The sequence below is a fragment of the Galeopterus variegatus genome, unplaced genomic scaffold (assembly GCF_000696425.1).
Source record: "Galeopterus variegatus unplaced genomic scaffold, G_variegatus-3.0.2 Scaffold435, whole genome shotgun sequence".
NCBI lineage: Eukaryota > Metazoa > Chordata > Mammalia > Dermoptera > Cynocephalidae > Galeopterus > Galeopterus variegatus.
In genome coordinates, this window is record NW_007726546.1 from 318,657 (window position 1) to 342,044 (window position 23,388).

General features: G+C 33.4%; 1 protein-coding gene across 2 annotated transcripts in view; it reads left to right on the plus strand.

Moving 5' to 3' along the window:
• Positions 1-23,388, plus strand: part of CCSER1 (coiled-coil serine-rich protein 1) — a 475,167-nt gene that overhangs the window by 135,121 nt on the left and 316,658 nt on the right. The gene's annotated exons all lie outside the window — the stretch shown is intronic.

Sequence of the window (23,388 nt, forward strand, 5' to 3'; positions counted from 1 at the left end):
GCAAAGTGTTGGAACCAATCTAAATGTCCATCGTCCGATGACTGGATGAGGAAAATGTGGTATATCTACACAATGGAATACTACTGTTCCATAAAAAAGAATGAAATACTGCCATTCGCAGCAACATGGATGAACTTAGAGAAAATCCTGTTAAGCGAAGTAAGCCAGGCATGGAAAGAGAAATACCACATGTCCTCACTCATAAGTGGGAGCCAAAAAATAAGCAAAGAAAGAAAGAGAGAGAGGAGGGTGAGGGAGAGAGAGAGAGAGAGAGAGAGAGAGAGAGAGAGAGAGAGAGAGAGAGAGCAATCAGAATAATATGTTGCAGTTTTAAAGGAGAGAACAAAATTGAGGTTACCAGAGATGGGAATGAGGAAGGGTGAGAGGGGATAAGGGAGGAATTGGTAAAGGGCCAAAAAAATGACTATACTGTATAATGTTCAATATACTAATCATCCTGATTTGAGCATCACATATTGCACATAGGTAATGATATTCAACTCTGTAACCCACAGATATATACAGTCAACTGTGTTGCAATAAAAAATAAAAAAAATAAAAATTTCACTGGTGTAAAATGAGGGTTGGTTAAACTTATTTTTTTCTTGAATAAAAAGATATAGAAACTAAAATAAGTGCTTATTACATGGTATGTAAAAAGCTTTTTAGAGACATTTCTGTCCATATTGCTATATTTTAAAAAATGCCATTGAAAGAAGCTATAAGAAATTACAATAAAATCATCTATATTCTACTGTTAGATTATGTCTAGTGCTATTACAAAATCAAATGTATCATTCTGAATGTAATGAGGAGGGGATACTTCATACTTAAATGCTGAATGCAGCTGTTTTACTCTATGAAATATTAATTGCACGATCTTAAGGATAACAATCTCTTTTACAGTACAGGAGCTTTCTATAAGAGTAATAAATTGGTCATCATTGTTATTCATTTTCTTGATTGAATAGATACACAGAATAAAATGAACGGCCGTCTTCTGACAATCACATCCTAAGGCTCCGATTAAATAGTTCTATTATAATCTCACAGCATTTTTAGCCTTTTAAATACAGGACTAGTTCTGTTGTAGCCTTCAGCTATTTTGCAGCAATGTACTTAACTTGGTTGCCTGTTCAGCAGTACTGGATGTGGGGACCCTGGGATTTTCATATTCAGCTTTAAATTTATTTCACTTACAACCTTAGATAAATATTTAAAACTGCAATCTCCTGATAAAACATAGCTCTAATAAATATTGTAATTTTTATTATAGTGGAACTGAAAAGGATCACCAGTATTCTTCTTAAAATTCTAATATCTCAGGTTCTATGATTCCATGTAAAATATTAAAAAAGAATTTTAAGTTCTAAAACCAAATAACCTCCCCCTTCTCCCTCCCCCTCCTTCCTTCATCTCTCCCTCCCTTCCTCCTATCCTTCCTTCCTTCCTCCCTTTCTTCCTTCTTCACTTTCTTTTTAATTGTCAGAGAACTGAAATTGAATGTCACGTGGCTTAGAAAATTCATGAAATGTTTTCCTTTGTATTGTTCATAAATTGTTGTTGATTTCAAGTATGTATAGTATTTTTATCTATATATTTCAAAAACAGATTTTAAAATTGAAGTTTTTAATCTGAGAAAATATTTTCCTTACGAGGCTTTATTTTATGGATATTAATGAAGTTTTGATGCAAATTCATAAAGCCCAAGTTATATAGTTAATATAGCACAGCAAAATCAACTACCATATCGCAGTATGTCCCAACCATACATAGCTTTGCCATTCTGTTGGAAAACACATTCCAAAGTCATGCTCGAAACTCAAGGAAAATTCTTCCTGCCTTACAATCCAACCTAGCAGGAGTAGTGGTTTTCTGTACTGCACTAAGTCAGGGCAACCATAGTAAGACTCCCAGGCACATGAAATACACAAAAGGGAAGGGAAGGAGGTTACAATCCAACCTAGCAGGAGTAGTGGTTTTCTGTACTGCACTGTCAGGGCAACCATAGTAAGACTCCCAGGCACATGAAATACACAAAAGGGAAGGGAAGGAGGCTGTGCATTCATCCATTCTTTCAGGTTGTTCGATCAACTGTGCTGTGATGGGAACAAGGGAGATGGATAAGATAGCTTTTCTGTCCTACTTAAGAGTAATGCAAATTAAAAACATCTGTAGGTGAATACTATGCATATGTGTTTCTGACACGTTGAATTCAATGAATCCAGGCCTTCAGCATCATTTTGTGTCCAAAGTCCCCTCTCTGTCCCACACCCCAGTCCTATGCAAAAGAAAGAGTTTGTCTTGGAGTAGTGCTCTACTCAAACTTAAAGAAATGACTTGGGTAAGGGCACATGAGGCTTCTCTTCAGTTTGGTAGATTCATGTCATCAGGTGTGGAAGTTATGTTGGAAAAGGAATAGATAACTACCAGGGAGTTGTTGAGTACAGGCATATCATGGAGTCATTGTGTGTTCAGTTCCAGACCACCTCAATAAAGCAAATATTGTAATAGAGCCACATCAATTTTTTGTGTTTCCTGGTTCATATAAAAGTTATGTTTTCACTATAGTCTATTAAGTGTGCAATGACATTATGTTTGAAAAATATACATACCTTAATTGAAAATATTTTATTGCTAAATAATGCTAATGATCATCTGAGCCTTTAGTGCCTTGTAATCTTTTTGCTGGTGGAGGTCTTGCTTCCATGTTGATGGCTTCTGACTGATCAGGGTAATAATTTCTGAAGGTTGTTATGGCTGTAGCAATTTCTTAAAATAAGACAATGGAGTTTGCCACTTCAATTGACTCTTCCTTTCACAGAAGGCTTCCCTGTAGCATGCGAGGCTGTTTGAAAGCATTTTATTCACAGAAATTCTTTTAAAATTAGTGTCAAACCTCTCAAAACTTGCACCTGCTTTATTAGTTAAGTTGACGTAATACTCAAAATCCTTTATGTTCATTTCAACAATGTTCACAACATCTTTACCAGGAATAGATTCTATCTTAAGAAACTACTTTCTTTGCTCATCCATAAGAAGTCACATCTTAGCAACAATTCAGTCACATCTTCAGGTTCTACTTCTAATTCTCTAGCTATTTCCTTCTGCATTTACTTCTCTCACTGATGTCTTGAACTCCTCAAAGTCATCCATGAAGGTTGGATTCAATGTCATCCAAACTCCTTGTTAATGTTGATATTTTGGCTTCCTCTCACAAATCTTCAGTGTTCTTAATGGCTTCTAGAATGGAGAATCCTTTCCAGAAGGTTTTCAATTTACTTTGTTGTGAGGCTGCCACATGGAAAAGGAACCAGAATACCCAATCGAGAATTTAAAAGGGGGTTTTTATTGGCCGGCCGGCGACTGTTCCTCCAAGAAAGTCTTGGAAGGAAGCAGCCCTGAGTTTAAGTTTAAGGGGTCTTTTAAAGGCACATAGTCACACAGGAAAGAAATCATATAGTCACACACTTACAGTTATCATATAGTTACACACATACACACACACCCTTCTGGCGGGAGGAGGGGGTTTGGGGGGGCCTAGCGCAAGCCAATAACAGAAGCTGAAAGAAGCCAGTTAATCACTTAGGGATGGCAAAAACTTTCACAGGGTAGTTGCCTCCTTAGGTTGTCTAGATACATCTGGATACAGCTCTTGGTTTTATCAGTCAGGGACAACATAGGAGGGAAATAGCAAAGGCAGGAAGATTTTAAAATTTTTCTAAGTACCGGGCAATTTTTAGCCTTCAATTTTCATCACAGGTGTTGGGGGGCTTTCAAACAAGAACACTTTTCAAACAGTAAAAATGGCATAAGCTAAATCAATCTACCTCATCACAACTTTGCCCAGATCCATCAGAGGAATCACTATCTATGGAAGCTATGGCCTTACAAAATGTATTTCTTAAATAATAAAACTTGAAAGTCAAAATTACTCCTTGATTCACAGGCTGCAGAATGGATGTTGTGTTAGCAGGCATGAAAACAACATTAATTTTGTGCATATCCTTCAGTGATCTTGAGTGACGAGGTGTATTGTCAATGAGCAGTGATATTTTGAAAGGACTCTTTTTTCCTGCGCAGTAGGTCTCAACAGTGGGCTTAAAACATTCAGTAAATTACATTGTAAACAGATGTGCTGTCATCCAACCTTTGTTGTTTCATTTATAGGGCACAGGCAGTCGGTTTAGCATAATTCTTAAGGGCCTGAGAATTTTGGGTATGGAAATGAGTATTGGCTTCAACTTGAAGTCACCAGCTGCATTAGCCCCTAACAAGAAAGTCAGCCTGTCCTTGAAAGCTTTGAAGACAGGCATTGACTTCTCTACTCTGTCTATGAAAAACCTAGATGGCATGTTCTTTCAGTAGAGGGCTGTTTGATCTGCACTGAAAAGCTGTGGTTTAGTATAGCCACTTTCATTAATTATCTTAACTAGATCTGGATAACTTGCTGCAGCTTCTCCATCAGCACTTGCTGTTTTACCTTGCACTTTTATGTTATGGAGATAGCTTCTTTCCTTAAACCTCATAAACCAATCTCTGCTGGCTTTAGACTTTTCTTCTGTGAGTTCCTCGCCTCTTTCAGCCATCATAAAATTGAATGGAGTTAGGGCCTTGCTGTGGATTAGGCTTTGGCTTAAGGTAAAGTTGTGGCTGGTTTGATCTTCTATCCAGACCACTAAAACTTTCCCCATACATTGCCAGTCACGAAAAAAGACAAAAAGGAAAAAAAAAAAAATTTGCACTTGACCATCCTGGTCTCAGAATATTATAATTTCAGTATTTTCTAACATGAATTTTCTTAATTCTGTCTTTTATATTAAATCACACAATTACTGAATAAATTGGGTATTTCAAATTTCTAAATACATGCATTGAGTATGTCAAAAGGATAAGATCAATTTGGAAATAATTTTCTAAATTGGGATATCCTAATATTTTTTATTGATTGTTATTTATTGATGAGTCTTAGTGACAAAACCATTTTTTGTGTATGTCTCCTGGAATTTTTAATACTCTAGCAAGAAATGTCTTGAACAATGTTTTCTAACTCAAATTGCACCGAGAAGTTCTCTTGCATGAATTCAGAACTGAGGAAGAGGAGAAAGAGGAGAGAGTAATGGAGCTATTATTGAAAAATGGGGGTGATAATATATAGATCAAAGAAATGAAAAATTAATGTCTTTGATTGGTGGTTTGCAAATCATGTGTTTAATTGGGACATACCTTAATGGACCTCAGGTTTTTCTACGAGTAGATTTATACCTGTGAGAGTCCAGATAATGGTGGAAAATACACAGCATATAGGCTGCCAATTTTTCCTCCACTGCCCATGTCATACATTGCATTCTATAATGGGACTTTTTCCTGCTGAACATGGATAGATCTCACAAATATTCTCAGTACTTCAGTCCAAATAGATTCATAATTAATTTAAGTTGGACTTGAGATAAAACCTGTTTTCTATACTAGATAAACTAGTCATTTCTGAAGTGTATAAAACTTAGGTGAGTATAAAGACATATGGGTGCGTGTATTCTGCTGGATGTTCATATTCTGAAATTCTCTGGAAAAAAAATAGGCAGACTACATGCAAATAGTTTTTATCAGTGTCTTGTTGACATTAGAGAAGGATATAAAGAAGAGTATGGATCATATGCCCTTCTACCATGGTAGCTAATGTATGGAAGCTAAAGCGAAGGGCTTATGATATTAATCATATTCTGGAAGAAGTATCCACATAGCAAGGATGCAGAGTGAGGAATATCAGGTTTTCCAGGAAGGTGTTGGGGTCCCCAAGATGAGGTAAAGAAATGGAATAAGAAGTGCATGAAAGATCTAGCACAATACCTCTGGCATTTGCACAATGAAGGCAACTCTTAGCTAGACTCTTTTTCTGATTCTTGCTGCATTGTTTCCCATTAGTTTCATTGTGCAGAAGTAGCTGGGACGTGTCAGGACACACCAGATAGGAGATATGGTTCTTCATTTAACTATGTAATATCCAGACAGCCATACCTATCTACCTACTTACCTACCACTTCTAATAATTGGATGTGTAATCCATAGGCTATAAAAGGATAAAATGTTTTTAGCGCCTACCCTCTAGATGTGACTTATCCTTTGTAGTAGCTTTGACCTGTATTAATGTTTACTATAAATGAAAATTGTATGATATTTTAAAATGTGGGTATATGGCTTGTGAATGCCAGTTAAATATTAAAAACTCTTTGGACACTTTCTCTGCCAAGACAACCCAAGCAAAGAAACTAATATTTTCATGCTTTATAAGTGTCAAGGAATCTTGTTCTAAGTAAGTTTGTATCACAGAGAAGGACAAATACCCTCAGGGATACATGCTAATAAAATACAAAGTTAAGAGGCATGTGTTGGACAGCATGAAGAAAAAACAAATTCCAAGGAGTTGGTAAGAGGAAGATTACTAACTAGCCAGTCTTATTAAAGTGTTTCCATATCTGATTTCAAGAACCTGAGGACTGAAGGAGTAAAACTACTATTCCAAGTCTGATGGACAGAGTGTGATGATGAATCTTTTGGCCTCTAGAAAATATTCCCCTGGGCAAACCATGTGGCCACATCACAAGCCCATCCCTGCCTGCCTACCTCCTTCTCTCTTTTCCTCTGTTCTCTCCCTCCCTTTGTCTGTTCCTTCCTCCTTTCCATCCTTCCTTCCTTCTTCCTTCTATCCCTCTATCCCTCCATTTCCCTACTTTTTTTAATTGCAAGGACTCACTGAACCCAGCACTAAGCATTGTCACAGCTCTAGATAGCAGGGAGGAGAGGGAATTGGAAAACTGCTGTTTCTTCTTATATGACTGCTGGACCCTCAATAAATGGGCCTCTGTTTTAAGAGTTGAGGTCTATGGAACTTAATTGATTGGACTCAGACACAATAATCAAGAAAGTAGAAAGTGGAAATCAAGAGGCTATAAATCAGACCTAACCTAGGCCCTCAGTTATACATTCATATGAATTCTTCAACTATCCTCCTCTCTCATGCAAAGAGAGTGTTTCCTTGCCAAGTTAGAAAATTAGAATGAGAAAACCCACACTCTCCTGACATATGAGAATGTCTCTAACCCATTAATTTAAATATTTTATCACATTGGTTGATGAACCATTGGAACACTTCCAATAAAAGCTCTAGAGTCATGTTTCAGCCTAGGTTATTATCTCAGCAGTTCTATTTCTGTTGCTCTATAAATCATGTGGCCACATTATGCAGCCCAATGTCCATTCATATATAAAGTTGTTTAAAATTAAATAGGCCAACCCCCCCTGATATTTACTTATATTTCTACTATTTTCCAACTTGAAAAGTATTTTAAACACAATGTCTCATTTTGTTTACTAAACGAATCTAATCTTGTTGTAATATAGATGCTAAGAATTTATTGTGTATTTTATATATTCTTTTAACTGGTATTGATTTTGAGTTATATAGCTGCCCTCATGCACACCCAAGCCCAGGCAATGTTCTTTGTTAAACATTTGTTGAGAAAATACAGATAAAACTATAATCATACTTAGTAAAGCAGTTCATAGGAATGAATCACTGGCATTCTCAAGTCTATTTTTATCTGTTAGCTTTTGCATTATGGTGTTGGAAAGTCTGAAATCTGTGATTAGTAACCAGCCTTTCAAAATATATGTATAGATAGGTAAATGTTTTTTACATTTACAGTTACTTTATAATCCTGAACTTTTAGATTTGAACATAAGCTGAATTGTGTAACTAAGACAGCATTAGTTTATTCAGTGAAAAAAATCCAACTTGAATCACCATGGGGATACCCATGATTGACTTGCCTATTTGGCTGCATTTCACTCTCACACATTTTGATGGGATGAAAACACTATATTTTCTAAACTGAATTTTCAAAAAGGCACTAAGGATGACTGAGCAAAGCATTCTGTTGTCAGTAATGCTGTGCTGAGATACCAGTGTGTGAAATCTACATTTATGTCTGCAATTTTGGAGAACTAAGAACCATATGGTATCTTGGTTTTATACTTCCTGAATCAGCTTAATTGCATCTGCATACCAATTAGACTTGAATAAATATGTTTGAATGCTTTTTAGTTGTTGATACTGTCTTATACAGCTTTCACCCAGCTTCAGTAAAAGCATTTTTAACTGTGCTTCATTTATAAATGGGTTATCATTTTATATTAATACACATTATATGCCATGTTATTTCTTTCTCTTTGAACTAAGTTAAATTATATATATTTATATATATTATATATATACATATATTATAAACGTATATGTATTTTGTTATTGTTGCTATTAATTTCTGTAGTGCAATCTAGAATATGGATGAGGTTTTACCTTGTTGGCATTAGTGTTTTTAAAGCATTTTGAGTGGTTAAATAAATATAAATGTAAATATATTACTGATAGCTGAGATTTATGCACATTGAAATAATTGATGTTTCAGATGCTCATCTTATCTTACCCAAATTACTGTGTCAGTAGAGCTCAGTTACAAATCTCTAAATATTATGGGTTAACAAACTTACATACCATGTCCTCATTAGATTACTGTAGAAGCTGCACTCCTTATGAGCTTCTTGGATATGATTCTTTAAAAGTAGCTGCATAATTCATGGAGGAGACCTTCATAGGTCAACATATTTTCACAAGAGTCAGATTAAGGACCATTACTCTGTTCAATCCACTCTTAGATCCTATTGATGTTGATAAGAGTTTTCTATCTAGAATAAAGGGATAGGTGAACGCTAAGTAATCAAAGTTACATCAAAGCATTTGGTATAAGGAAAAATGATTGTCCTATGGCATTACTGTAGGGTTGCTTTCTCCTGCTTTGAAAATAAATAGCTTTGCTTTACTTGGATATTTATTTCCCATATATTTCTTCCCTGCAATCTACTGTATGGAAATGTGGGGGACTGTTATTTAGCAATAACATGTTATTCTACTTACTTTATCTTTTAAGTAAACTTAATGAATCATCTTTCTCATAGAAACCCTAATACTTCATGATTTAAAAGTATCTCATCATTGGTGTGGCTTTAGAATCAGATTCCATTGCACTGCTTTGAATGATTATATGACATTACATACTACTAAATACTGTATTAAATAAAATTTACAATATTCAAGTGAAATACATTTCATCTTTGATTGTACTTTTCTTATATTTTGCAATTTTATTGTTTGGAAAAGGAAATGAAGCAGACTTTATGATTTCACTTAAATTGATAATTAAATTTAAATAAAGCAGAAAAGTAATTAGTTTGTCTCATTAAAAATAATTTGTAGAGGGCCGAGCCCGTGGAGCACTTGGGAGAGTGCGGCGCTGGGAGCGCAGCAGCACTCCCGCCACAGGTTCGGATCCTATATAGGGATGGCTGGTGCGCTCACTGGCTGAGCACGGTGCGGCCAGTCTCAAAAAGGACAAAAAAAAAAAAAAAAAAAAAAAAAAAAATTCGTAGAATTCTTTGGATACTGTGTGTCACTTATAAAATTTTCTTGATGGATGCTTTCTTTATTAAAAAACTTTTTTCTAGTGGTGAAGTTTAACCTATAAATAAAGAGAAGTAATTAGTAATTGCAATTAAAAAGCATATGGTTTCTCATGCAGGGTGAAATTTTGAACTTTAATTTATATTATGTGAGCATTTATTATAGAGGTATTTCTTGAAACATTGACAGGGCTTGTGTTGCTTCAGAGAAAAATTCATACTCATGACATTCAAAGATAGTTTCACTCTAATCTCAAATCTAATTCTTTTATCTCGTTCTGATCTTACTCCTTTGCACCTTATGTTTTAGCCACTATAAGCTAGTATAATATATAATACCCAAATCCTGTATGCACTTAGGCAGTGTTTTGTTGATACACCCATTTATGGTTATCAAAGTGTGGTCCAGCACCAGCAGCATCAACACTGTCTGGGAACCTGTTAGAAATATAAGACCTAACATCTAAGCTTCATTGTATCAGAAACTGTGGTAATGAGATCCATCAATATCTGTGTTAAGCCTTTCAGGTAATTCTTATGCATACTAAAAATTTGAGAATCATACTTAAAAATATGGATGAATTAAAGTGTTAAACATAAAAATGAACCCACATGTTCAAGGAAATAATAGGTGAATGTTTACCTTATCTTAGAAAAGACAGAACTTTCAAAGATAAGACATTGAAAAAATAAGAGATGTGAATGATATTTCAGATTACATAAAAATTAAACACTCAAAAAGTTAAAATATCAAAAATGAAATAGGAAAATTTTAAAATAAATATAAAATGCTATATCCTTAATATATAAATAAAATGAACAAATCAATATGGAAAAAAAAGAAACTCCCAAAAGAAAAAAAAGAAACTCCCAAAGAAAAAGAATATTGAAAGACAGTTTTCTTCTCTGTATGGCTCTTTACTGTACTTTTTTAATTACCTCAATTTTACTTTTTAAATTACATTTTAATAAGAAATATTGTGAAAGACTTTACGTCAAGACTATTAATTTGCCTAGTTCATCATCAAATGAAAAGGGGAATACATTTTTCATAAAGTGCACACTATTATAAGCAGCACCTACATTTTCCAAGGCTCATGTCTGGAAAAGGGACGAAAATAAAGGAATTACTTGGACCAAGGGAAAATTTGCATGCATTTTACGGTGGGATAGAAAGAACTCTCCTTGTGAGTTAGAAATCATCTTTCTAGTTCTTGTTCTGCTGTTAACTAGCAAGTAATCACCTCATGTTAGCCTTCAAGTTCCTCCTTGGTTAGCTTAGATCAGTCGTTTTCAGTCTTTAGCATGCATCAGTGCTTCAGAATCACCTGGGAGTGTAGGTAGTCCATAGATTGCTGGGCGCAAAACACTCAGAGCTTATGATTTAGTATTTCTGGGGATGTGGCCCCAAAATTTGCATTTATAATGATTTCCCAAATGAAGCTGATGCTGCTGGACAGAGGACCACATTTAGATAACCACTGTCTTAGGTGGTCATCAGTTAGGTCCAGTGCTTTATAGCTCTTGCATTCCATAGACTAACAACAACTAGATAGGCAGACAGAGAAAAGGGAAGGGCACCCTTAGTCTCCTGCTGGAAACAGAATAGACTTCTCATTGGATGTGTATTGAATAAATGAACTCTTCAGTTCTTTAAAACCTCAAAAAACATTATGAAAACTGTTTTGTCTTAGATCTCATGCCTTAGTTAGCTCCTTCATTGCGAGTTTCCTTCTCCACTCTGTATCTTTTCTTCTCAGAACTAGAATTGCATTTATAGTCAATACCAGAGTATCATTCACATTTGGCCTTTGTTTCCACTTATTAATCAATTGGATTATAAACTTCTTAAGGGCAGGCAGCAAATCTATATTTATTTTGCATTTTCTTTTATGCTTAATACAAATGCCCCCTTTATTAGTAGATTTTTAATAAAGTTTGTTGTCACTTACTTGTAAACAGATTTATGTTCTCTGGAAATGTCTTATGTCTGTGTCACTAATCTTTGGAAACTTTACCTTGTGACCTGCCTTCATGACTTGATTTCTTAAATTGCTGCAGAGAGGTCCTTTTACTCTGTCTACATGCCTTCAAGTGAGTTACTCATTGCAGAATAGGAGAGAGATATCTTGAGGAAAAATAATGTAGTGTGAATACATTTGCCTCTGGTCACTGTAGCCATAGTGTGTTGCTGTAATAATTTACTAAATGGTACCTTGGTGGCCTGAATGAGTTTATAGGCTTTAGAACAGCTGCATTTATTACCAAGAAGAGATTTATATGTAGAACCTTGGTCCAGCTAGAAGCAGTGTAGCTAACGGGTTGAAATCTAAAACATCACTTGGGGTTCATTAATAAAAATTCCAGAAACGGAGGTAGCCTCAAATAGAGGCATTTAATTCTGTCAAATTATTTAGGTATGAAATGTATTAGTTACTTTTATAATGATATAGTATAAGATTGCTATTTTTAGTAGCAAATGATTGAAACTACTACATGTTTTACAATAGGGGAAACCTTAAGTAATTTATGGTAAATCCCTATAAGAAATATTTTCCAACTGTTACAACTTTTATGAGTTGATAATATGTGAAGAGTTGCTGAGAGAGATAGAACATTGTATATGTACTTTATTTCAATAATGTAAAAATTATTTAAAAAGATACAGGCACTGCTCACTGCTTTGCATTATTTACTATGTTACCTGAGACACATGAGAGTTAAGCACCACAGAACCCTGCCAAGTGGAGACACAGTTCCCATATGAACGTTTCAGTTAACATGGTGCCCTGCGAATTTAAGGATTCTGCGTTTAAAAATAAACTAACATAATACATTGATAAGATTCTCATTTTCTTGATTGTGTTTTCCCGTATGCTTCATTTTCCCCAAATTTTCTAACTTTGAGAATAGAAATTATTCTCAAATGATATTGAATGATATTTCAGATTACATAAAAATTAAACACTCAAAAATGATTTTTTTTTAGTTAGTCTATGGAATGCAACACTTTGCTTTGGAAATGAAGAAGACATTTCCTATTAAAGTATATTTTGTACTGAAAATACCGAGAAATTTTGGATACTTTTATTTTGTTCATGCTTTCTAGGACAATACTTTCAGCATTTTTTTTTTACTAAAGTAACTTTGGAAATCTGTATAATCCCTAGAACACATAAAAGTTAACCACTAACAAGTTTACCATCAGCTTAAATATGGCAAAGGATGTGTTTTTCTGGCATGTTATATATCCTATATGTGCTTTAAATATATTTTCTTTAATACTGTCAGGCTGCATATTTAGCTCATTTAAGGAAAATATATGTAAACATGTATCATTATAATCTAATTAGCAAAAACAATCCTCATTGTCAAACCAATCATCCAATGATGATTCTTTTGTGCACGAAAAGGTTTTAAAGTATCAAATAAATCTGTTAATGCGCCATGTCAACATTCCCACTTTCTCACTTTGGAATCTAAGAGAGAGAGGAGGAGGGAAGAAGGAGGGAGGAAGGGAGAGAATGACTTGCCAGAATTTTGTCTCTGTGAAACAAAGCATCTCCAACCTCCAATATTTCTTTAGGAAACACTCAAAGAACTCCTAAGTAATTAATCCTTTGATTGATGTCCTGGAGGTTGTTAGAGACTGAACAATCCAACCTTGAAAGATTCAGAATAGATTTGCCTTTTTTTTGTAAAGCTGGAGACTGAAAAGTAACATGAGGGAGATGAACTGACAAAGCTCAGAAGCTTCTTGGGCAAGGAATTTGCATGGAAAATCACAAATGGAAATTGAGGACTGAGAAATTAATTCTTTTAAAGGTATCCATGCAGAGTGATATAATTCAAAATTGTGTAACATCAGCAAGGCCTAGATTCAAATCTTAGCTTTACCTCTCTGACTCCAAATTTGCTTATTTATCTGATAAAAATAATTATAGATATCTAAAAAGTTGTTAGGAGGATTAACTGGGATAACTGTCATACTCATTAAATATGAGGTCACCTCTTCCAGTGAATTTGTGACTAAGTTCCAAAATAAATAAATAAATAAATAAAAACACAAAAGGAAATGAGAAAGCTGATGATGTAAATGTAGTTCCTTAAAAAATAAATTTTATTACAAAGCTTTAAAAAATGGAGACAATATTCAATTATAAAGATATATCAGATGCTTACAGAGTAACAGTGTTTTTGTTTGAAATAACATGTCTCTAGCAGTGAGAGTCTCTGCTTTTATTTGATTGGATTAGATTTAATTTCATTATCAGGAAGACTGTGTTCTATAAATGTTAGTGCAGCTGCTATTTGTATGTCTTTGAATGAAGTACTTAACCAACCTGGGTTTCCATTTCTTCATCCTCAAAAAGAAGTCCACTTTCCATACATAAAATTCTGAGTAGTTGTTCACCAAGGCAGAACTTAAGTGCTCCAAAATGCGAAATCTCCATCTGGTGGCAGCTCAAGTTTGGCGCGTCACCCTTGCTATTAGGTATAGCTAAAGTGGCCCATTTGTCAGATACACAGGTCCTATTCTTATGAACGCTTTGTTACCAACTATTCTATCAAATTAATAATATATTATATCAAACTAACTCAGTATAAACTCGAGTTCAATTAGTAATTCCTTTTAGTGGTCTTTGATGCAGGCTCATAGTCTGACAAGAAGACAATTTATTGCATTTATTAACTAAGTTTAAGGTTTTTTTTTTTTAAAAAGGAAAGAGATAAGCTGAATTTATTATATCTCCTTTATTATAATCTATGTTATGTAATTCCTCCTAAAAATGAATAAATTTTAAAGTCAAAAAAGAACATAGATAATAAAATATGCTTTAATATATTTAATAAAATCTACTTTAAGATGATGTACAGTGAATCTATTAATGATTGGTGTAATATTGGGCATTTTTGCCAATTTGAAAACTTATCTCTATATAACCTGAAATAATTTTAATTTATACTATATTATATCACAGTATTTTATTATTAAAAATATGTTAAGCATCAGATATGCCTTTCTTTCTAGGTTCTAAAAATTATATACTTGCCCTAATTCACAAATTACAAATTACAATATTAAATAATACGAGAAATGTAAGGAAATATGCATATGATTTGGTCAAGCTCATTGACCATATAAGCAAGTACAACATAATGGAAAGAAGAAAACTTGTCATCATATTTCTAATTTTATCATGTAGCAAATAGACTGCATTCTCAGATGTGCTTTTACTCTCTTGCTATCTTTTCTGCTCTTTTTTTTCCTCTTTTTTTCTAAAATATATTGCATCTGTGTGTTTGTGGAAATAGCCTGTAGAACATTATTTTTACCTTCCTATCTATCAACTTTGCCCAATCTAGTTTGCAAACTTTAACAGTAGTTTGTTCTATTAACTTTGAACTAGAAAAAATGATATTCAGATACATGTGTGTGAGTGTATATGTGTGTGTATGTATGTATGTATGCATGTGTGTGTGTGTATCCTAAATTTCACAGGCTTTATGCACGTGTTTTAATAAACTAGAGGAACTCATGGAATTAATCTAATCACTTCTATGGTTTTATGAATGGGAAAACAGAATCCAAGAGAAATGATATCTAAACTTATATTATGGAACAATGTTGTTGATGATTGTAATCATATGTTGAGTTCAAAAACAACACTTAAAAAAAAGACAAATATAAGATTCTGTTTTTAAAATTATTCTGACAGAATTGGTACTCAAGGCCAATGTTTGACTGAATGGAAAGTAGTATATTCTTTAATATGTCTCAGTCAGCATTATAAAGGAGACAACTATAACAGTATTTGTAACAAAACCAAGGCTGGAATGATTTGTGGGTATACTCATTTCTTTTTTTTTTCCTTTCACCAGCCCAATGCTGAGTTTTAATGATATTGATCTAACATTTGCATTTGAACTGGAGCATATGTTGAAAATGTTGGATTCCATATTATTACCTATGCTGATTTGTATTGTCATGTCTCTGGATTACTGACTATATGCACATAGACACACATAAGTATAAATGTAGCTACCTTTTTATTCAACCTCTAACATGTATTTTAATTTGTATTTAAATTTATTTTCCCAGGTTTTTGTGTCATCCTATATTGACATAGGTTAGTTTTTTCCTTTGTCTGATTTATATTTGTCTGTGACCATTAGGTATTCTACGGAATATATTAAATAAAATAAGAAATAAAATGATAGATATATACAGCTTATAATTAGAATAAAATATGCTCCATCTTTGTACATCTTTTGCACTAATGTGTTTCCTACATAGTAATACAGTTTACTTAAGACATACATGTTCATTGTATTGTTTCAAAAACAAGGAGAAGAAATATTTAGAAAATAAATAACAAATATGACAATATTTGTGAATCTGAATTCCTTTAAAAATATAAGTCCCTATACACATTTATAAGTGAAAAACTAAAAAAAATTTATATTTACTATTCTAATTATTGTTTCAAACTTTCAAGTTAGGAGTTGGAGTCTTTTAAGTCAAAGAGCAGTATAATTTTATCAGACACTAATTGTTGCTTAAAAAACAAAGATTGAATTTGCAATATATTTGAATAGTTATTTTTCATCTGAGAACTTTGTGATATTTTTGATAATTAAATGCTAATTCATCTTTAAATTGGTTTTGAAAGTTAAAATAAAAATTGACTCTATTGTCAAAAAGGAAGATCTTCTGCACCCTCTGCTGATATGTAAATGCAACTGCAGGTTGTTTATTATAAAACTTGATCCTTTATTTTTAGTAAAGAAAATAAAAAGGCAAATCCAGTCACTTTAATATTTAGTAAACAAATGGGACATTACATACGTCTAAAAAGGGCATGAATTTTGGGTATACTGTTGACTTAAAAAATAAATTAACCAAAACATAACTGACATGTCTGGTTACTTTACTAGCCTTGAAAGGAAGTTATGCTGGCAACAATTTATTATTAATGAGAACTGGTCATAATGCCACATACTTATGAATTATCATGTAACTCAAATTTATTAGCCAATCTAAATAAAATAATCTAGCTTTTAAAATCTTTAAAATATTTTGCAAAACCTAGAGTGGGTCATTTGTGTCTGACTTGTCACTGACAATATTTTAGATGAATTATTATGTGGTAAAAAAAAAGTGACTTTTTTTTTGTCTTTTTTCGTGTCCGGCAACGGATCGCAACCCTCAGTGTCGCGCCCGTACTGGACCGGGACCGGCAACGGGATCGCAAACCTCGATGTTCCGCCCGCACCTCGCTCAGCCAGCGAGCGGGAACCGGTCTGTATGTGGGATCCGAACCCTCGGCGGGAGCGCCACCGCGCTCCTAAGCAGCGCACTGTAGCAGTGTGCCACCGGGCCGGCCCTAAAAGTGACTTTTTTTAAGAGGAAAGAAATAGCTTTCATTAATGAGACTAAACAGAATTTGAGCTGTTAGAAAAGTAAATTTCAATTTATGGACAGGTACGATTTGGACTGAAAGTCATATAAAATATTAATTTTAGTGTTAAAAACGTTGTTTAAAGAAAAATACAAAGTATTTATATTATTTTAAGTATTTGTAGCACTTTCATATGATTTATTTATTTAAATATATTAAATATATAAAAATCTTGAGGAGATTATTAAAACACTAGGAATTGTTGTTTGTATTTTGTCATACTTGGTCAAACTATTTTTAGAAAAAGCATTTTCCCACAGGCCCATTTTTCTCTTCCTTCCCAGAGGCAACCACTGTTATTAATTTTTGTGTATCCTCCAAGTTACTTTTGACATATTTTCATGCATATGTCCGTATCCTTCCACATTATGTAATTTTTTGATATGCTATATATTTTTCTACTTCCTTAATTTGGTTTTTTAAAATTCATTCTCATTGATAAAACTTTCTATCGCATATAACACTAATGTCCCCATCAACCCCCAATACAAAGGTTATGTTTAAGGATAACCACTGTTAACACTTTGAAGTGATCCTTCCAGATATTTTCCTATGTATTTACACATATATGAGTCTACACAATATTTAGTATTATTTTATATACATATTATTTTCATAATACATTTATAATTGACATAAAATATATATAGCATATCGTTCAGCAATTTCATTTTATTAATTGAGCACCCATCATGTGCTACTAGTGTTCTAAGTGCTTTATTGCATTTACTCATTTGCTTCCCATAAAAATCTTTTAAGACAAATGCTACTCTTATGCCCGTGAAGAAATTTAGGCTCAGGAAGGTTAAGTAACTTATTTAAGCCACTCTAAAGTCACTCTTATGTCAGCTCTTTAGTGTGGTGCTGAATTCAAACCCAGCTATTCTTGCATCAGAGTTTGCATTCTTAAGTTATGTATTCACTATGTGTAAACATCGGAACATAATCTAATAAACTATGGCATTCTTTAAACACAAATGTAGTCTTATTACTTACCTAAGAATGGGTCATATGTAAATATGACATTTGTACTTCTTTTTTCACTGCTAACTTCTTTCTAATCTCTGGCTAAAACCCATTCTTCCTCTTTTTATTTCTCTTCTCTCTCTTTTGTCTTTTCTGGTCATTAAGGAACTAAGATCATATCTGGCTGGGTGTCAAGATTACATGCTTTTCTAAATATATACCATGGCCCTTGTCTTTCCATTAATTCAGACAAGGAACTCCTCATCTGCCTCCCTAGATCCTGCCAGAATAATTTATTCGAAATGTATTCTACTTTCCTATTGTAACTGTTCCCCGTTTTCATGCTAATTTTGCACCACTCTTTTTCTTTCTCTTTTTACCTGTAATAGTGATTTATACAAATCTAATTAAAGGCAATCTAGCTCTGCTTTTATACCATCTTTAGGGTCAAATCATTTTTATAAGTCACCCAAAGGCAGATATTTCTTATACAAGCAATTATTTGTTTGGATTCTTATGCTTATTTCTTGAGAATAACTTAGTGTACACAATATGGCTAAATTATATACATACTTAGTAAATGGTTAATTAAACATGTCTAGTCAGTTATGTGATTCCTGGCTCTTTCTACATTAGGCTGACAATCTCATTCTTTTCCCTGTGACTGATCACCCAACTTGGTCCCGATCAGTCATCCTTTTAACGTATCTCATATCGTCCTCCCTGACCCTACTGGCAGAAGTGGCCCATATCAGTGTCATGGGAGTGATTTATCTATTAAATATGCCTCCATTATTTCCCCATTAATTTAAGGAAAAACAAAATATTTTGGAAATGCATTTGAAGATAAATTACAGGATAGTTAACATAAAAGAATATTGAAGTATAAATAGCATGGCCTTTATAATAGAAAGAGCCTGACTGGGCTGAAAAGCTTTCCAGGTGAGCCGTAAGCACCTAACAGTTGTGAGCCTCAATTAAAGCTGGGTTAAATGACATAATTAGATAAGATTGCTCAGAAAATTACTTCTAGCTATAATTCTACTTAATTTTGGTAAAAATCGATCAATGTCTTTTGATATGTCTACATATGATTTATTTCCTAACATCACTTTCTTAATGTTGAGAATTATTATCTAGAGAACATTTGGTTTCTGTGAATTTTCTTTCTTGCATTTTCACCATGCATGGTAGAAGATTTTCTTTTTAGTGTGGTCATTTAGGCTTTGCTGGGTTATTTTCTAAAATTCATTCTGAGAGAGAATAGGGCTGGGCCCAGATTTAACTTATGCAACATTCTCCACAAATACTTCAAATATTGATCACTTGTTTTTAAATTCCAACAAAAATGTAAACTTAGGGGAGGTTCAAAATAAGGTGTCAGAATATAGACCTCAGTTTTATATATCTCTCCCCAATATTATTTTAGGTGATTTTTTTAAAACAGTGATTTAGGCACAGGTTTTGATAAGCAGGTGATTTTCATAACCACTCGATGTGTTATACCACCACGTACCACTTGTTTGAATATATTTCATCAGAAAAAGAGGCTGCAAATCTACTCTGTGGCACAGTTTCTTTCTGATGTAGTACTTTCTCATCCTTAAAAAAATAATGTCTATAAAAGAATTCCTATAGTTCATGCTGCTAGTGAGTGGCAGAATTTGCATTTGAAACCAGTTTTTTTAATGCCAATTGCATGTGTATGTAAGAGGTATTTTTTGTTTGCTTAGTTTTGTTATTGCCATAAAATACTGCCTGTTTTGGGAGAGAGACAAAAAGTACCTAGGCAGTTTTTGTTTTGTATCTTTTACTTGCACAAATATATATATTTGTGTATATGGTAATCAGTTTCTGAGATGATATAGCCCTGTAACCCTGCAGAATTGTTCTATACCATTGGTTAATGCATTTGGAACCATGAAAGAAAGGGTAATTTTTTTTCAGTATTTCTTAATTATTTCATGTGTTTTACTTTTCCTTTAATTTTAAGCAGGAAATATGTTAATGATCCATACAAACCCTTTAACTATAATACATATCTTCCTCAACCATCCCAAATAAAAAATTTGACTCTAAATTCATGTAGAATAGATCTATCATATGGCGTTGCATTCTATTAAGGGTAATGATTGTATTTACTAAAGTTGTAGAGATCACTGAATAAAGTACTTTCTGGGAGCTTTTCTTTTAATCCTGGTGCTAAAGAACAAAGGATACTGTTTCTTCAGATGCCCATTGTATATTTCTAAGAAATCAAACGGAGATTCACATCATTTCTACTAGGATCAGTATGCATCTGTGTGGTAGTATTTTCTACAATTTAGTCCTATTTATTTATTTACACAACATTGAATGTATAATTAGAAGACATTCCACTTATACAACGAATTTGTTTTTTCAAAAGAAAATGTTATGGGAGTAGATGCCCCTGGACAATGGACAGGTCTAGTTCAACCTGTATATTAAGACCTGTTATGGTTAAAGTGAAAAGTTCTGAAATAAGAAGCATTAAATAAGAATTGAGAATAGATTTTTTTTTATCTGATTTGGAAGTTATGAAAATATATGAAAAAATATATAAGGTTTGCTAAGAAGTTAACGGTAATTGTTATCATTATAACATTATAATAAAAAGAAATGAAATTAGCATGTTGCAATGTTAAATTTATCTTTCATGAATAATTTTAGTTGATGTGATGACATATTTTTTCATTCAACTTGTTCAGCCTTATTTTTTCATAATATTTTCAAGTGTTTTATTAGTAAATGTCATATATTGAACTTTTCACAGTTTGAATGTCCTTCAATAAACATGAATTTCTAAAAGTTGTAATTCAGCATAATTAAAATCAGGATTTTAACATTTATTCATGACAGTAAGACAGAAAATGTGTTTATTTATTTATGTTTGAAATTATGATGTGCTCAAGTTAGAGTTTCAGTTTTTGAAATCCATTTACTCTATAGGTACTAACAGTATATTTTATTAGGGGCTGGGGTATCAAAGCAAAGCAGAGATGGCCCTTGCCATTAAGAAGCTTAAGATAAAATAGTAAAGTCATATAAATAAAGAGGCGTTTATTGTAAACTAATACTCAAGGATACATAAAGGAGGAGTACTAAGTCCAGAATGGGAGAGGGTGGGAAGAGGGTGTCAGGGATGGCATTCTGGAAGGGGCAGTGTCATAGCAGTAGGATTTTTGCCACATTAGAGTCACAGGGAGGGCATCCTAAGCAGGTGCACCACATCTGCAAAGTCCCTGAGGGTGAAAGTGAGCAGAAAATGGCAGTCGTCTGTGTAATCAGAGAAAGAAATGTGCGGAGAAGAGTTAAAGAGTCTTTCCAAAGAATATGGGTAATTCTGACTTATACATATTTTATCTTTCTCTCATTTTGCTGGAAAGCTCTCAGTAGGAAGTAGGAGTTCATATAAAAGACAAAGTGAAATCTAAAGGATTTTTTTTCTTTTTTTTTTTGTCTTTTCCGTGACCGGTAAGGGGATCGCAACCCTTGGCTTGGTGTCGCCCATACTGCGCTCAGCCAGTGAGCACACCGGCCAGTCCTATATAGGATCCGAACCCGTGGCGGGATCGCCACTGCGCTCCCAGCACCGCACTCTCCCGAGTGCGCAACGGGGCCGGCCCTAAAGGATTTTTATCTCTAATAAGCTTTATATCTACTCCAGATCAACCCATTTAATGCACAAATATCTCTTAGCATCTATGATGTATTTACCTAAAGAAATTAGGATAAACATAACCTATTATTTGTACCAAGTGGAAACTGGTTGTTTTCATCAATATTTAGAAGGAGGAGTGATTATCGTAATTTTTTTTTCTGCTATTTTCTTTTTAGTTTAATCCTTTGAATACTTGGCTAACACATATGGAACTAAGTCATTCTTTTATTTTTAATCCTGATCCAAATGGAAGAAATACTAAAAAAGGCCAAGAAATATTTCAATATACATAAATTTTGAAGATATTTCAATAATGGTGGTTAATATGCTGACATTAATGCATTGAAGTCCACAGGTTCACAACCAGCTGCAAATATTATGGTTGATAATGCTCTAATTAGAGCAAAATTCTTCGGTGGGCATTGAAGGGAAATAAATGTTGCATATAAATGAAAAAAATCACAGCTTTTATTAAGAATAAAATCATGGAAAAAAAGTATTATTTATTGTTTCCTCTGGAAAAACTGAACTGTGAGAAAAATGAGACATTTTTATTTGTGAAAAATTTCAAGAGCTAAAATTTCTCTGTTTATATTTTGCTTTCTTCAAAGCCTTACATGAGTACTGATATGTTTGGGGGATGGTTCACGTATAGTTTGATTTAAACTCAAATTCATGTGGAGAAAAGGGAACACTTGTACAGTGCTGGTAGGGATGTAGATTAGAGTAGTCACTATGAAAAACAGTATGGAGATTTCTCAAAAAACTAAAAATAGAATAACAGTAAGACGAGCAATCCCATTTCTAGTATACATACAAAGAAATTGAAATCAATATGTTGAAGAGGTATCTACACTCCTGTGTTCACGACAGCATTATTCACAATAGCCAAGATATGAAGCAAACCTAAGTGTTTATCAGTGAATGAATGGATTACAAAAATGTGTTATATATACACAACAGAGTACTATTTAGTCTTTAAAAAGAAGGAAATTCTGTCATTTGTAATGACATGGCTGAACTAGGCGGACATAATGCTAAGTGAAATAAGCCAGGCACAGAAAGACAAATACTGCATGTTCTCGCTTATATGCAGAATCTAAAAAGTTGAACTCATAGAAATAGAGAGTAGAATTGTGGTTACCAGAGGTTGGGGTGAGGGGGTGTGTTTTGGGGCAGCGGGAAATAAGGAGATGTTGTTGTTCAAAGGGTACAAAGTTTTAGTTAGACAGGAGGAATAAGATTTAGAGATCTTTTGCACAGCATGGTGAATAATGTATTGTATATTTTAAAATTGCTAAAACAGTAGAATTTAAATGTTCTCACCACCCAAAATGATACATATGTGAGGTGATCTAATGATCTTGGTTTAATCATTCTAAAACGTAAGCATATATCAAAACATCACATTGTACCTCAGAAATATATACAATTATTATTTGTCAATAAAATTATACAACCAGTTGTCAATAGTAAGGCTGGATCTTAAATAATGATCTTGCATCTCCCAACCCAACACACTTTTGAATGGACTTCAAATATTTTCTGTAATCTTGATATTTTATCAAAATTATACAACCAGTTGTCAATAGTAAGGCTGGATCTTAAATAATGATCTTGCGTCTCCCAACCCAACACACTTTTGAATGGACTTCAAATATTTTCTGTAATCTTGATATTTTATATCATTATGAAATTTTTATACAAATTATTGGATCACTTTGCTACTTATAAATTTAAAAAGTCCTTATTAAGTATCAGAAT